Source organism: Anolis carolinensis, chromosome 6 (genome assembly GCF_035594765.1).
Source record: "Anolis carolinensis isolate JA03-04 chromosome 6, rAnoCar3.1.pri, whole genome shotgun sequence".
Taxonomy (NCBI): Eukaryota; Metazoa; Chordata; class Lepidosauria; order Squamata; family Dactyloidae; genus Anolis; species Anolis carolinensis.
The window spans coordinates 96,387,404-96,405,275 of NC_085846.1; the positions used below are offsets into that span (position 1 = coordinate 96,387,404).

A 17,872-nucleotide genomic window follows, 5' to 3' on the forward strand; every position below is an offset into this window, starting at 1 on the left:
CTGAGTCATTTGTAAGTTGGATATTGGTAACTCAGGGACTGTCTGTATATATTTAATAGAGGCAGCAAAATATCTGTATTTGTGAACATACACACCACCCCTTCCCAAAACCTAGCTTGTTTCTAGCCTTTGTGATTCTTAAAATAATCTTGAACACATATAAACAACTTCTGATGAAATCTCAGAAGCGAAAGGTGAAGGCTTAATGAGATCTCCAGGAAATTCCCCCTCTTCCTTTACAAAGAATCATACCAAAATAAGTAAACACCTGAAAATTTGCATAAATGATAAAGGAAGCAAGCATTCATTTTATTTCTAATTTATTGAATACTCCTTCTGTGTAACAAAAATTCTCAGCATAGCATACAATAACATACAAGTTTTGCATGCAATCCCCTGATTTTTGTTGGTTTTTCACGTGTACAGGTTATTTCTAAGTAATAGAAGCTCTAAGGTGATCCTAACAAATGGGTTTCTTGTTGAGATTTGTTCAGGACAGGATTTATATTGCATTCCCTTAAGGCTGAGAGAGTGTGGCTTGTCCCAAGGTTACCAAATGAGTTTTCACAACCAAGCAAAAGATTTGAATCCGGGTCTCATGGAGTCCTAATTCAACATTCAAGCCACCACCTCTAATTGACTCTCTGGTTTTTCTTCTTTTAGGTGAAATGCACACAAGCAAGATACTCATACATAAAATTAAAAACTGCACAACCACATACTATCTACTACTATCAGACAACAACATAGCAACTTAAAAAGAACAAAAAAGAAAGACAAAAACAACATACACAAATGTCGTTTGACATGAATATCTGGAAATGTCAAAAACTTTCACACAGTTCTGCCCCTTTTTATTTGGCTTAATAAAGTTATTAAGCCAAGAGGACATTTGTCTTATTGCCCACTCAACTACCCATGTTTTTACTGCTGTTTTTTGCTTTCCTTTTACATCAGTTGTATTGAAACTGGTTCTTGTCAGTGAGCAAAACTGAGAAAACTGCATGGTATTTTAAAACTGGAGTAGGTGAATTTTTGTTTGATTAAAAGAGGGAGACAAGACACATCTGCTCCTGCAACAGCTGAAGGCACTAAACCCATCCTCTTGTTAAGCTTATGGCTTTGGTGCTTGCCACAGTCTACTCCCACTTGGAAATGCAATTAAAGCCATACATCAAAAACGAGCCAACAAGAGCGATTAAGACCATTACATTTGTTACAGCACAAGATCAGAGTGGGTGGTTGTTTGCAGAATAGTGGCCTCCTTTTTAGTAACTACTGGAAATTACCCCTAGTACTGTTTTCCATTTTTAAAAATATTTTGTGTCATGCATTTATGCAAAGAGAAAAGAAAAAAGTTGTCAAATCAATATCTTAAGCTGGCATCAGTGGTCACACACTTCTAAGAAAATTGCAGAAAGGAAATCAGTAACTCAAGTTAAAATTACGACTAGCAGTACCTCATTCTATGTGCTTGAAGGAAACTTTATAAACAAGAGATTGGTGCAGTCTTTCAGCATAACAGAGGCTTGAACATCTAGCTATATTTTCATTTTATTTTTAATCTACACAGGAACAAACATTCTCTTAACTAGAAAATTACAGTTCTCAGCAAGGCCCTTACACCTTTATATGCACTGTATGTCCAATATAACTAAATACCCTTAAAGTACAAGATCCTATTTAATATTGGAAGCTAAGCAGGGTAAGCCTGGTTAGTACTTGGATGGGAGACCGCCTATGAATCCTAGGTGCTGTGGACTATTTCAGAGGAAATAATTGGGAAAAAAACCCCAATCTCTTGAGTATTCCTTGCTTAAGAAAATCTCATGAAATTCATGGGATTGCACAAATGGTAATGGCGAGTTAACAAATCCACATGATATACAAAAAGGTGCAAGGCAAGGATGTCTCCTCTCTCCTCCTTTGCTTATTTTGGACCTTGAGGTTCTGAACAGAACAATAAGATAAGGAGAGTTAAACATTTAAAAACAAACAAACAAACACTTGAATTAAGAACATTCTCAGATCATCTAGTGAGTGTACAGGAGAATCATTTGGAGAGTATAAAACTTTAAAATGAGACATTAAAAGAATTTGGAGAACTGGTTGGATTTTAATAAGTACTCTTATGTGTAGGTTATTTCCACATGTCTGTTGGAGGTGCAAGAGATGCAACTCAGTTTAAGATGCTTGTATTCACACAGATTGGTGCAGATAAAGACAGAGAGACTTTAAATCTTCCTTTGTCTGCTCACCCTATAATGAATGTCTTTCCTTCGGATAATCCTAGACTTGCTGGTGTCATTTTCTTTCAACTTCTACTCAAGTTTCTCTTGATTCTCAAGGCAGGAGAAAATATCTTGGCTTTGTTCCAGGAGCTGTCTTCTTTCTCCAGGCTAACATTTCAAAACGGGTTGAATCCACATACATATGCACATCTGACAAATCAGCTTTACTAACAATGACAAGCTTTGTGTTTGAAGCACAACCAGAAAGATTCTAGCAACACAGATTTCTAATATTTCAAACACATTTTCTTTACCAAATCAAATAGTTGTTTGCTATAGCAGTGTAGTCAAGGGAACTTGAAAGCACTATTCCTCAAAGGCGAAATTATTTTCTTGACCCACAATGTCTGGTTTTGTTTTGTTTCTGAAATGAGATTCCATTTTTCCAAAAAAATATGTGAACCTTGGTTAAAAAGAAGGTAGGGGTGTATATAAGAAAAAGGTACAGGAAAATAAATTTGAAAAGCACTTGATCTTTCATCTTCCACCTTTGAAAAGCTTAAATTTTTTGATGCATGTAATTCGGAGATTCTGCTGGTAAACAAAAAAAGAAATTTAATATAACAGAGCAGGTGACATACAATAACTGTTGTGACTCAGCCTTTGTGTCAGCCTTTGTGTGACTCTGATGAGGATTCTGGGATGCAGTTTCAAGATGATGGGATTCAGGTTCAGGATTAGTTTCAAGATGAATTATGGGATTCAGGTGCAGAATGTCCCTGCTGTGGGAGATGAGGAGCAGGGAGGCTTTCCCACAGGAAGAAATGATGTTGTTACCAATGATGTTTTTCAGGTGCAAGAAGTAGAAAGGTAGAGTAGCTCCCAGCCTCAGCCTGATAACACTAACAAGCCCTGTGGCCTTGAAAGCGATGAGGCTGCATTTCTAAATCGGGCTAGTTGTTTGGAATTTCGGGGGTTGCGCAGAAGTCTCAGAATAGCAAATAAGAGGGAAGTCAAAGGGCAAAGAAATGCCTTCATGGTATGCTATTAAAACAGTCTGCTGCGAGAGAAATCTTTGTCAAAGTAATTTCCTCGCTTGAATCAAGAACTAAGTCTGCTTTCCTGTATTATCTTATAGCCTGGATGTATCCTCGTTTCTGGGACTTTGGCTTCGTTTTAAGGACCTTGCTTCATGCCTAATGTTTCCATGGATTTGTTCTTAAAGCCTTGTTTTTGTAGCTATCTTTTGGAACTGAACTTTTACCTTTTATGAACTATCTTATCCTTATTTCCTAATAAACTACAAAAGACTACGATCTGTGTGCAGCCTGGTGTCTTTAGCAAGGTGAAGCTAACCTAAGGTGCGACAATAACTACAAACCTCACCAGTTGAGCTCCTTTGCTGATTTAAGCTTCTAAACCTTATGAGCATTGGATAATGCACACCTTATTAATAGAGACTGGTAAGCTGTCATTAACTTTTTAGAAGTAATGGGCTAAGAATGCAAACAGAATATTTTGCAATGATAAACATTCTTGAATTAATTACTATCTGATCTAATGTAAAGGCATGCAATAACAAAATGTATGAGCTATCTACCTAAACCAGAAAGTGCTATTTGAAATGTTCTTGTCTACCCTAACTACTGCAGTTGAAATTTGTAATGTTTCTAATGAATCACAAATGTGTCCATAGGAATTCCATTTAAAAAAAGAAGAAATACCATGTATTTACAATATAGAGGGAGCAGGGCATGGAAAGGAGGGACCATCAGCCTCCATGAGCTGATTCAAATCCTCTGTAATCCAGAGATTCCTATCTCAGAGCGTTGCCATATTGAATCCAGGATAAGGCTCCAATAACTCTATTAACAGGGTATAATTATTGTGTGCCTTCCAAGTGTTGGAGTGCAACCCCACACTGCCCAAGTCTTCAAACCTCAATGAGGAGTAGTTGGTTAGTTTAGAATAGGCTGAGGGAAATCCCTCCCCCCTTCTCCTGTTCATTAAGAAATGTAGTTATTCTTATTTTTGTAAATGAACCTTTTGTGATTTTAAAGGCAAAACTCTGCCTCCTATGCTCCAAATTCTTTACAGGCATATGGCAATTCACGCCCTGCTTGCTGTGAGCTGAATGCTCAAACTATATCAGTTTTCCCCCCAGGTTTTTGGACGCTGTGCTGTTTTTTGGGTAGTTTCCCCTAACTAACAACTAAAAAATCCTAACACCAAGTTGTTTCCAATTGTATGGCAATCCTTATAATGAGGTACCATATAACTATAGTCTTCCCTCACCTTCCAAAACAAAATTTCAGTTGTATTTCTCCCCTCCCAGTTGAGCTATTTTCTCTATGGTTGAGGCAGGGGGAGGAGGTACAAAACTTTGTATTTCATCTATGTTTTACTGTTATTGTTCCCTCCTTTAACTTGTTTTTAGTAAAAGGGCAGGATATGAATATAGTGAAATAAATGACTTTTACACAGCATTTTCCTCTCTGCTTCATCACATGGACCAACACGTGTCTATATGGGTTTCACAGTTGAAGTAACAGAGCTCTTTACAAGCTATAAGGACTGAGATTTTGACCTGATTACTTACAGGGAATGCACACCATCTGTATTTCTTTTGCATTTATTCATTTCCTTAATGTCTGTCCTGTGTTTTGATCCAGAAGCTTTCATAAGATAATCAATGACAGCTCCACTAGAGCTGTGCAATTCTTAAAATTTTAAATTAGATATTAGGATATGAGTTCCTGTTTACTTTTTTTCTCCCTGTTGAGCCTCAATCAAGTATTTTTCCAAGAAGCTGAAATTCTAGGTAAACGCAGCACGCAACTGGATTAGGTTTTCAATTATTTCAGGGGACTTAGATATCCAGGTCATAGGCTGCTATTTTAGAAACCTATGTGTGTCAATGCAAGCTTATATTATCAGTTTGATTAAAGTGCTCCAAGCATTCATTTATAGGTTAAATAAAACCTAGAACCTGCAAAGTCAGTTAGGGACAATTTAAATGAAGCAACTAAATCTGCTTATGCTTTGTACATTTAAAATACCTTGATGTATCTTTGTTCTACCACTACTGTTACGCAACATTTCTACCATCAGCCCTCTGCATTCATTAGGGTTAGGGGCACAGAACTTCACTGAAAGGTATTCCAGCAAGACCTTATGGTCAATCTCCGCTGACAGCTGACCACAGAGTTACATTGGATGACCCAGAGATTGCTAAATAAGTGTTTTCTCAAAAAATCTCCAGGTCCTCCAATGTGATTGTATGGTCAACTTCCAGCAGAAGTTGATTATAGAGTTGTGCTGGAAGACCTAGAGGAGTCTCCTTCTCTGGAGGTTTTTAAGCATGGGCTGGATGGCCATCTGTCAAGAGTGCTTTCATTGTATTTCCTCACATGGCAAGAGGTTGGACTGGATGATCCTTGTGGTTTCTTTCAACTCTATGACTCTACGATGGTCCAACATGTCTGGAAGAAGGTGACCATAAGGTCACACTGAAGATTCCTATAGAGAACATTTTAATAGAATCTGTGAGTAATTAAATCCGCACGTGAAGGGACAATAGAACTGTGGTATGTATTATCATGACTTTTTAAAAGTCTGACAAAATTTTGGACCTGCCACCATTAGAATCATGGTCCAAGTAATAGGCCTACAGACTAATGAGCTACCTGAATTTTTGCAACCAGCCTGAGTTAATTGAAAATGTGTATATTGGATGTTAAAATGGGATGGCATTGTTTCACCTCCCTCTCCTTATTGATCTTGAACGTCTGCCTTGGCGCGGGTTTCCTTGTGGGATGTACAAACACCTCCACCTCCTTTTGTCTACCAAGCCAAGCAATCCTGAAATAGCCTAAACCAGATTGGAGCACGTCTGCTAGTCCTTTTGGCATGGAGGACCTACTTGAATTCATTTAAAACTGGACAGAGCAGTTGGCTGCCATTTAGGACTGCTGCTTTGGCTGCCGCGGGCATCTCAGGGGAAGACAGTTTGTGCCAGATAAGCAATTCCGTTGCCAGGCATGGTCTCACCCTGAGGAAGGGCATCATCATCATTTCCTTTCATGAAAACATTCTCCTCTTATGCTCGGCAGAGGTGAGGGAGGGGCAGACCTAAAACCCTTTCCTCGAAAATCTATTGGGTTGCTACTCAACCCACCCACTTCAGGAGTTTTCTGTGACTTGCCCAACATGAGATCAAGCAGCATTTGACTGCCAGGCTCAGAAACAAGGCAGACTAACTCTGTAATTTGTATGTCCTGGGCCATTTTGTTTAAAAAAAATGGGGGGATTGCCAAGAAATAAATTCATGACTTACTATTTCTGATCTAAAGGAGAAGCTTGTTCTAACTTTAAAAAAAAACAAAAAAAACAAGAAGTTAAATAGGAACATTTCTGTACTCATTGCAAAAATGAAAAAAGAAAAACTGAAAGGAAGGCAAGGGTATAGCTGCTGGGGAGGGGAGTACAATGAGAACTTCAACCTTCAAATAAGAATTATGCTCCCTTTATAAAAAAAAATGCCCTTCTCATACCAAATTTTTAGTATTACAGTAACATCAGCTGAGCTTTTAGAAAGAACAGTTACGGCATCCAAAGAAAAGATGTAGGCAAAACTACCAAGGGAATGTGAACCCTACAAATATTGGAATTCTATTTTTCTATTCTATAGGAATTTCAAGATGGATTGGCGACTGAAGGAAAAACCTATTAAGTATCTCATCACACCAGAGCATGGATCCACTTTAAATCCGATTTCTGCCTCCTGCAGAATCGTGGAGTTTGTAGTTTAGTGAAGCCCAGGGTCTGTCTGGCTGAGCTGTTTAAAGCCCCTCCCTCAAGTAGATTTAAAGTGGATCCAAACTCTAGTGTGAAGGGGGTGGAGGAAAGACCTATATTGTAGTAGGTCTTCCCTGCTATCTTCGCACTTGAGAGGTTCAGTCATGTGTCTGAGTCTATCTGTATAGACCCAACTTGCATTGAAAAATGTAAAGACCCTTTAAATTAATATCACATGTATGAAAGACAGCTCTGCAAACTATGCAGAGAGCTTTTTGATTTAATCAGAAACCACGGGCTTGCATCCAGACCTCTGTACCACAAAGCATCTTAGAGCTGTGTGAGACATTCTTTACAGATGTGAGTAACAATCCCTCCATGTGTTAATGAAAAGCAGTCTTGAGGTGCTGTGAAAAGCAGTGAGAGTGGGATTTGACTCTTTCTTCACTATCTACTTTGCAGGTTTGAAATGTGGACCCCCAGCAGCTTCCCATAGATCCAGGTATCTTTTTCATTACAAGGGAAAAGCAACTGAGATGGGCCATGTTTGATTAGATGAATGATTATGAAAATATTACAGCAGTATATGCCAACTGGATAATTTATTATTTATTATTTATTTACTACATTTATATCCTGCTCTTCTCACCCTGGAGGGGATTCAGCGGCTTACAAACCAAATGTACATACAATATATTAGCATAGCACAATATAAGCATTAAATTACTATATTGTACTATATCACTATATGGTATTGTTATTAGTAATATTACATTTAATATAGAATATATAATTAATATTATATATTATTAGTAGTATAATATTGTATTACATTATAATATTATCAATATTATAAGTATATACAATATATATATAGATAATGGGATCTATAGTCTAAGATACATCTGGAGGCAATCTGATTGAGCAGGAGGATAAGCCTTATAGTACTTTTATGCTCCCTGTTGTAGTTTTCTTAGTCTGCTGCCTTCCTCTTTTTCACACACATAACACCTGCGCTCGATTTTTTTTTTTAAAAAAACAGCTACCCAGCCAACATTGTGCAAATGTTACATGCATCTAGCTTGATAATCACAGCAGACAGCAGGAAAGGGGAATCAGGTGTGTCCCACAAGGAATAAACTCAGCTGGAAACCTTAAATCATTTACTTTGAGGTCCTATTGATTGGAATAGGATGATGTAAGTCATCTGGGGGTTGTAGCCATAGAAACCAAAGTGCTATTGACCTAGCATTTAACATGAGAGCACAGAGCTAGTCCCATGGATATGCACAGCGATGGCTGCGTGTGCAATATTTTGACCTCCTACAGAGAAATCTCAGGGGAGATATAAGCAATCCTATATTTTCTCAGTGAAGCAAAAGGAGGTGAGGGGAGCAACCCAAGGAGAAACTGATGGAAACAATTCTCCCCTGCTGGGGTTGAAACACTGGATATTGCCCTTTGTTTGTCTCCTTGAACTCATCTCTTCCCTCCATAGTTCATCCCAGTCGAGCCCAAATTATGTGTTTCATAGAGATGGGGCACTTTCCTTTCACTGATAGAACTTTGTAAAGCAATATTTGTATTGATGTCCCTGTATAAATAATAAAAATGATCAATAATAGATTTGAGATGGATTGAAAGGAAGATATGATTTACTGAAGGATCCTCTGAAGATGCTAGCCACAGATGCAGGCGAAACGTCAGGAGAAAAGGCTGCTAGAACACAGCCATACAGCCCAGAAACTACACACTCAAATATATGATTTTGTCCTGGCAAATTCTCTTGAGTCAGCTTATACCGCTAGTACTTACTGGTGCAACACTACACCTTGCAACATTTCTGCTGATTATGAAAATTCTACATTTTACAGTGAGACATAAGTAAAGGTAAAGGTTTCCCCTGACGTTAAGTCCAGTCATGACCGACTCTGGGGGCTGGTGCTCATCTCCATTTCTAAGCCGAAGAGCCGGCGTTGTCCATTGACCTCTCCAAGGTCATGTGGCCGGCATGACTGAATGGAGTGCCGTTACCTTCCCATCAGAGTGGTACCTATTGATCTACTCTTTTGCATGTTTTCGAACTGCTAGGTTGGCATAACCCTCACAGTATTACTGTTGCTTCTTGTTATGTGTCTTCAAATTGTTTCTGACTTGTGGTGGCCCTAAGGCAGAGCTGTCATGTAGTTTTTATGGTAAGATTCCCTTTGAGACTGAGAGATTGTGACTTCCCAAGATCACCAAAAGTTTATATGGCCAAGTGGGGATTCAAACTTTGATCTCCGGAGTCATATCCCAATGCTCAAAGCACAACAATATGCTGGCTCTCAGTGTTGTAGGGATCAATAAAAGACTGTGCTGAAACATTTTGCCACAGAAAGGTGACTGCATGAATTCTGTGCTAGAATGAGGGTCAAATGTTTGGAATAATCATCTGACTGAGTATTAATGAAAGAATTCTGTCATCATACCTACTGGGGAGCTTGTTATTCTTACAGCATGTCCTCCTCCTGACATCAGTAGGCATGTAGACTAGTTTATTAATGCCTCGGTGTTGCTACCAGTGTTCAGTTAGTCCATGGTGACATTTTTTCCTGAAGTAAAAGAACCATCAGACAAGGTGCTAGTTGTACCAATGTAAATACAAAATCCAGGCAACATGCATATAACATGTGCTTGAACTTCACAAGACAAGTGGATGTACATTGAATGATAACATTAGAACTGACTGCAACAGTAGAAACATTTTTACTTCTTAAAGCTATGACATATCTCGGGAAAAGAAAAGGGCCCTTCTGCACTTGAAAAAAATGTATAACAAGTAAAATCAGAAGAGCAGAGGAACTGAATAAAAGAGGCTAAACACCATCACTATGGAAATAATACTCGTGGTTTGAATACTATGAATCATCTAGACAGTGCTTCCTTTCAGAACAGGAGGTGGGGGAAGTCAAATGCCATGGACATACATATATAAAAAATACGGTTTCAGAAAAAAATCCCCACACAGTCATTTCCTCTCTAAATTACTAGTTCAGTTCAGGGTTTGGTGTATGTTTGGTAGCTTCCCATGGCAACCGAAAAAAATGGAATATGGATTTGATAGTGTTTACTAAATAGAACTTTACAGAAAAAAGAAATCTCAGTTACCACAGTTAAATGAAACAAGAGTAAGGTTTTTGTTGTCACAATGTATACGTCAGGTATCTCACAACTTTGGAAGAAATCAAGTCCATCAGAGGCTGCCCAACAAACCACAAACACAGAAAGAGCTACTGCAACTAGTATTTGCATAGGCTTGGAAAGGTTTTGAGAAATAAGAAAGAAATATTCTGGTTACTAGGCAGGCATCTCTACCACTTTTGGATATAAAGCTGTTTTTCAGAACTATACTATTTTTCTTTTCTCTCCTTGGCTCCCTCAGAACCAAAAGGGACATTATCTACTAAGTGTGTATGTTCCTCCTGAAAGCCAATACCAGAAAGGGCTTCAGGAGGTGGAGAATGAGAGCAGAGGAGAAGCACTATGGAAAGAAATATTTAATCCTTTTACAAAAAAACACACAAGAAACTACCAAAGTGGCTGGAAAACAAGGAAAGCAGTAAATCAAAGGATAGGATTAGTAGGTAGAGTGATGTTCCTAGGTGTTAGTGGCTACACTTTGATATCCTTCCTAAATCTGGCTACCAGTATTAAATAAAACTATAAAATCAGGACAGTTAATAAAGAACAACGCTCAGAAAACGGGAATTCCAGACAGGAAACAATCAGGACCAGCTAACAGTTCCCAACAAAGGATTCCCCCAGGCAGGAAGCAGCCAGGCTTTGAAGCTGCAAGGCTAGTCAATGCTACCCTGGACATTTCACTTGCCTAGTTTCTAACAGATCTCACAACCTCTGAGGATGCCTGCCATAGATGTGGGTGAAATGTCAGGAGAGAATGCTTCTGGAACATGGCCATACAGCCTGGAAAACTCACAGCAACCCACTTCCTAAATCACCGGCCTTCTTTTGAGAACACAGGTAACATGACTTGCCAAGGGCCCCCTAAACCAGTTCTGAAGAGTAGGATGTCTCTATTAGTTGTCGAAGTCATATTACTTTGTTTGCACAGTCAACTTATGTTGGCACCACGAGAAGAGTAGGAGTTGCCAACTTAACTTTTGTCTCAGGAAGAAAACTCTTGTTTTGTTCCTGCTGATAGGAAAAGAAAAACGCTCTCTGTGTGGGTTTAAACTGCATGCCACCTTCTTCCTTTGCTTTGAACCATCATCTTCCGAAGTTGCTTTCACCTTTCAAACAAGCACTTTGACATGTAATACGTGATTCAGACTCCATCTCATGTGTATGAATCATAGAATCTCAGAGCTGGAGGGACTGGAAGGGTCATCAACCCCCTGCTATCCAGAAACATGCAACTAAAGCATTCCTGAACAAGAGCAGCAATTATGGTTTCTGGTGCCTCCCATCTTGACAGAGAGTATCTTATCTTCTTTTTTATTAATTTTATTTGCACAGTCATCATTCAAATGAATAAGGTTCCCCAACAGCCAAATCAACATCATGTCCCACAAAAAACTCTCTGCTCAACTGAATCCCAATTTCATAATCACTTCCCAAGTACAATAAATGTAATCTGACAAATTATTCTTAATGTCACCAGCTGCCTTTTCTCTCAATTTTTTTAAAGGGAGGAAAGGGCTATTTTTTGTTTGCCAGTGCCAAAGTTTTTGGAAGGATTATAGCTCAAACCTAACCGCTTAACTAAAGAGCTCTCAAAGATGTGGGCAGCTTTACACAATGCAGGCCTGGGTGCTAGGCCTATTAACCCCAACAGCCTTCTCCTTTCTTGAGACCTAGGAATGAGTAAATGAAACAAAACGCTATGGGAACCTTGGATTACTGATATTTTGACAGCTCAGACTTGTCAGCTTTGTTTTTTGCAACAACATGGCATGAATAAAATAAAATGAGGGTGCTATGATTTCTATTCAATCTACAGCTTATCTTAGAAAAACCATGATCAAAATATTACCAGAAAACCATTATGTTATACGTGTTAAGTGATTTCTGATATAAGAATCCTAAACTGCCAGTCTAAAGGTTTGGGGCAGCTCTTCCATCTTTCTGTCCTTCACAGATTTTCTGCGTTAAGAAAAAAGAGATTTGAGAGAGCAGTAGGAAAACGTGGAAGGATTATAAACATCTGTATAGTGACATGTGTATGGGAATAAGTATGTGTATGAATTAATAATAATTCACAGTCATAAGACTGCATGCATTTGCATGTATTCCCTCCCAGGACCTCATACAGTTCTTAAGAAAAAAAGGGCATGCCCCGATGTAAAAGACTTCCCTTAAAAAGGTCATGTGGGGCAGTTTTACAGAAAGAAGACAAAATATCTATATTTGTCAGAAACAGAACCATCTCCCTTTATGAAACTTTCCAAGTTTTGGGATCCTCAAGGGAAAGGTTTTCTTTTGGACTGAGGTGGGCATATCTGGTTCCTGCTTCCAGTCTGTGGAACTGCCTTTCCCAGAGGAATATTTCTCCTTTAATGGCCCTTGTTGTCTCTTCAAGCTCTATGATTCCAGAAGCAAAGACTCAGAGACATATCTAAAGGGGAAGTTGCCCATCCCAATATTCCATGATTACTTTTCCTGAATATTCCTACCACTTCAACTAGTTGATCCCTGTTAGTTAGACTGAGATCAGTTTTGTTCCTTTCTCAGTTTTCTGCGAGATGAAGCTGTAGCAGTGAGTTAATGGGTGTTCCATTCTTAGCAGAAACTGATTTTCAGAAGCTTCATGTTTATTATAATGTGTGTCTGCATTACATTACCATAACAGCACCATTTTTGTTGGGGTGCAGAACTTAGGGGAGGAGTAAATTGAAATGTGATAAAATATGGCGTAGTGGTTTGAGTGCTGTGGGAAATGACAGCCGTCTTCAAGCCTTTTCTAGTAATGTTTATCTATGATCTTGTTGCTTAATGTTTTTCTTCTCTGAAAGGTCATGATTTTCTAAAAAGTTATGATTTCCAAAAGGTGTTTTCCAAAAGATTATAAATGCCATTTTCCAAAAAGTGCTAGGCTACACCTTAAATTAATGCAATTTGAAACTGCTTTGACTGCCATGGCTCAAGGCTATGTAATCTTGAGGTTTGCAATTAGGTGAGGCACTTGGTAGCTTTGATAAAGAAAGCTAAAGACCTTGTAAAACTACAACTCCCATTATTCCATAGTATTGAACCATGCCATCTAAAGTGGTGTCAAACTGCATTAATTCTACAGTGTAGATGCACCCCTAGCCCAGCACTTTTTGGAAAATGGCATTTATAATCTTTTGTAAAACACCTTTTAGAAATCATAACTTTTAGAAAAGGACTCCCTTTTCAGCCATGGAAATGGACTGGGTGATGTTAGGCAAGTCATATTCCCTCAGCTTTTTGAGGAAGACAAGGACAAACCTCCTTTGAAAAAATCTCATAAAGAAACCCCTAGAATAGGGTTATGAGTCCCTATGATGCATACCAATAACAAAATCCGACAGAACTCACTGGACTCCCTGACCGATGACCACAGCTATCAGCAGAATTGATTTTGAAAGATGTAAGTCAGCAAGTGTATTTGCAGATGAAACTCGTGCTGTGCAACTACTTTGCATCATGCACAGGATGCTTCCCCTTTTTTTCTCAATTTCTTACCAGAAGTGGAAAAAAATCAAGAAAAAACAGGATAGCTGCAGGAAGCCTTTAGGTGGCCTAAATCTGTCCACCTGAGAACACCTTGGATGCATCTACTACTACACTGTAAAATGAATGCAGTTTGACATAACTTTAACTGTACCGAATGAGAGACTCCCTCCTGGGCACACAGAAGACTGGGCAACTTGGAAGGCACCAAACAAATTGTGCACTGGCACCATGAGATGGCGAGCCAATCTTAAGAAATGGGGCCACAAAGTGGAGTCCACGACATGTCAGTGTGGAGAAGAGCAAACCACAGATCACCTATTACAATGCAGTCTGAGCCCTGCCACATGCACAATGGAGGACCTTCTTATAGCAACACCAGAGGCTCCAAGTGGCCAGCTACTGGTCAAAGAACATTTAGTATAATGCCAAGTTTTAAACTTTATTTGTATTTTTAAATACATTACAAATGTACCCTCGGTTTGCTTCTGACACGATAAAAAAATAAACTGTCACAGCTCAATGCTGTAGAATCATTGCAGTTGTAGTTTTAGAAGCTCTTTAACCCTCTCTGTCCAAAAGTGCAGGTGCCTCAACAAACTACAGATCCCAGGATTCCATAGCACTGAGCCATGTGAGTTAAGGATCTGTCAAGATGAATTCGTTCTACAATGTAGATGTGCCACTGCCCACATCTTCCTTCCTCTTTCTGAAGAAGTTATTTCCTCATTATTATTTTTCAAAAAAACAGCTCAATATACAAGTGTCTCCAGCAGAGTCAGGCAGAGGCAAGGCGAGCCAGCCAACCAAATGGGACGTCTCTGGGGCATCAGATAAACTCCCATGTGGACATGGCTGATAAGCAGGCATTCCTTTCTTTGCAAAGAACAGGCACTTGGCCTTGAGGAGCTGGAAGCAGCGGGTACGGCTACACTGCAAAATTAGTGCAGTTTGGCACCACTTGGGGCCCTTCCACACAGCCCTATATCCCAGAATATCAAGGTAGAAAATCCCACATTATCTGAGTGTGAACTTATAACCCAGTTCAAAGCAGATATTGTGGGATTTTCTGCCTTGATATTCTGGGATATAGAGCTCTGTGGAAGGGCCCTGGGATATCTGCCAAACATTCCAGCAGATAATGTGGGATTTTATTCAGGGGCCTATGACTCAATGCTATGCAACCCTGGAAGTTGTAGTTTGGTCAGGCAACAACACTCTTTGGCAGAGAAGACTAAAAACTCCAATGATTTTGTAGCATTGAGCCATTGCAGTTAAAGCGGAGTCAAACTGCGTTAATTCTATGGTGTAGAGACACCCAACATTTCCAGGGGTCCCCCCTTAAGACACTGCTCTATCTGCTGCCATAGAACTTTTCAACTTCTTGGGTCACTTTTTGTTTTCGGGTGGTGTTCCTTGCTATCTCCTCCAACGTTGGTACCAATGAGCTCTACCCTTGGCTCCTCGTTTTCCTTCTCTCACTCCTCTGCTTCTACTTTGCTCCTCCTTCTCCATCAATCAGGAGTTTGGCCCTTGTCCGGCCACTGCAGCCACCGCCCGCCCTCCGCCTTTCCCCACCCAAGGCTTTCCCCTCCACATGAATCACCCTCCTCCATTCCTTCGAACTGGAAGGAGGAACTTTCCCTCCTCCTCCTCGCCTTTGCAACAAAGTTGGGCTGGGTTTTTGAGAAGAGTTCATTAAAATCCGCACATCAATTGCAAGCGTGCTTAAGAAAACTATCAAGGAAAAAGACCACACTATCAAGCACTTGGGCAATAGTAAAGAAACCCTTCCACTGCTTTGAACTGGGTCATATGGCAGTGTGGACTATGGCCCCTTCCACACTCAGATAATGTGAGATTTTCTGCCTTGATGTTTGGGGATATAGGGCTGTGTTGGAAGGGCCCTAAGGCCTCTTCCACACAGCTGTTTAAAATCTAACATTATCTGCTTTGAACTGGGTTATATGGCAGTGTGGACTCAGATAACCCAGTTCAAAGCAGATATTGTGGGATTTCCTGCCTTGATATTCTGGAATATAAGGCTGTGTGGAAGTGCTCCAATCAGTGGGTGCCTCCCATGGCATAGTACAATGTGTCCTTGCACAAATTCATGGTTTTTCTCTAACATAAACATCCAAGCCCAACAGCCAATCATTCACTTCCCCTTCAAAGTCTTATATGTGATCCTTCCCACAGGTCAGAAAAGCTACTAATGATTTCCCTTAAATCAAAGAAGCCAGTTGAAAAGCTATCCCTTCGGCTAAACTCTGCTCAGCCTTGGCTTGAAAGAGTGCTAACAATTCTTTCTCCTCTGAGTTGGGTTGAGACTGAGGGAAAGGGAGTGGTGTCACTAACAGTTTTTTCTATTTGGGCTGCAGTGCAAAACGGACTCAAACTCCCTCAGAAAGCAGAGTGCTGCCGCTGAGCTGGGATTGAGTGGGATTACCAATGGATTTTTGTTTTTTTAACCAAAATTTGGGCTACACTGCTTCTCAACTTGGTTGGGAAACTCTACAGTGCCCTACATCCCAGGCTCTGATCCCAGATGATCTGCTTGACCCATATAATCCAGTTCAAAGTAGATCATCTGGGGGCCCCTTCCACACAGCTGAATAAAATCCCACATTATATGCTTTGGACTCCGTTATGTGGAAGTGTGGACTCAGGGCCCTTCCATACAGCCATATAACACACAATATCAAGGCAAAAAATCCCACAATATCTGCTTTGAACTGGGTTATCTGAGGCCCCTTCCAGACATCTGAATAAAATCCCACATTTTCTGCTTTGAACTAGAATATATGACAGTGTGGACTCAGATAACCCTGTTCAAAGCAGATATTGTGGGATTTTCTGTCCTGATATTCTGGGTTATATGGCAGTATGGAAAAACCCTGGGATGGTTGAGATCCCGGGATATAGAGCAGACTGAAGCACTGTTGTGTTGTTGAAAGCTTTCGTAGCTGAATTATTGGGTTGCTGTGTGTTTTCTGGGCTGTTCCAGAAGCATTCTCTCCTGACATTTCGCCTGGATCTATGGCAGGCATCCTCAGAGGTTGTGAAGTCTGTTAGAAACTAGGCAAGTGGGGTTTATATATCTGTGGAAAGTTCAGGATAAGAGAAAGAACTCTTGTCTGCTTGAGGCAAGTGTGAATGTTGCAACTGGCCACCTTGATTAGCACTGAATAGCCTTGCAGTTTCTAAGTCTGGCTGCTCCCTGTGTGGGGGAATCCTTTGTTGGGAGGTGTTAACTGGCCCTGATTGTTTCTTGTCTGGAATTCCCCTGGGTTTTTTTAGTGTTGTTCTTTATTTACTGTCCTGGTTTTGGAGGCTTTGAAGCTGAAAGGATTTTCAATGCTAATCAAGGTGGCCAACTGCACCATTCACATTTGCCTCAAACAGACAAGAGTTGATCTGCTTTGAACGGGGCAATCAGATCATCTGGGATCAGATCCTGGGATATAGAGCACTGTGGCACAGTGTGTTAAAGCGCTGAGCTGCTGAACTTGCGGACCAAAAGGTCTCAGGTTCAAATCCGCTGTTAGCCCCAGCTCCTGCCAACCTAGCAGTTCGAAAACATACCAATGTGAGTAGATCAATAGGTACCACTCCGGCGGGAAGGTAACAGCGTTCCATGCAGTCATGCTGGCCACATGACCTTGGAGGTGTCTATGGACAACGCCGGCTCTTCGGCTTAGAAATAGAGATGAGCACCGGACTTAACGTCAGGGGAAAACCTTTAACTTTAACTTTAGAGTTTCCCAACAAAGTTGAGAAGCGGTGTAGTCCAAACATCTACCTTGGTTGAAAAAACAAAACCCATTGGTAACTCCACTCAGTCCCAGCTCAGTGGCAGCACTCTGCTTTCTGAGGAAGTTTGAGTCCGTTTAGCACTGCAGCCCAAACAGAAGAACACCCATTAGTAGCACAACTCCCTTCCACTCAGTCTCAACCCAACTCAGAGGAGAAAGAATTGTTAGCACTCTTTCAAGCCAAGTTTAGCCAAGGGATAACTTTTCAACTGGTTTCTTTGATTCAAGGGAAATCATTAGTAGTTTTTCTGAACGGTGGGAAGGATCACATGTATGACTTCGAAGGGGAAGGGAATGACAGCCTATTGGGCATCCCCTCAGCCTCAACCCAAC

The 17,872-nt window shown here is 40.2% G+C and overlaps 1 long non-coding RNA gene across 2 annotated transcripts; it reads right to left on the reverse strand.

Annotated features, from left to right (window-relative positions):
• Positions 1-303: 303 nt before the first annotated feature.
• LOC134299875 (uncharacterized) lies at positions 304-12,467 on the reverse strand. Of its 2 annotated transcripts, none has more exons than XR_010007121.1 (2): positions 9,500-12,467; positions 304-2,822 (listed from the first exon to the last, which is right to left on the reverse strand). It is a non-coding gene; the product is annotated as an uncharacterized LOC134299875 (long non-coding RNA). The 2 variants fall into 2 exon arrangements; XR_010007120.1 differs by having other exon boundaries at positions 304-2,825.
• Positions 12,468-17,872: the final 5,405 nt, after the last annotated feature.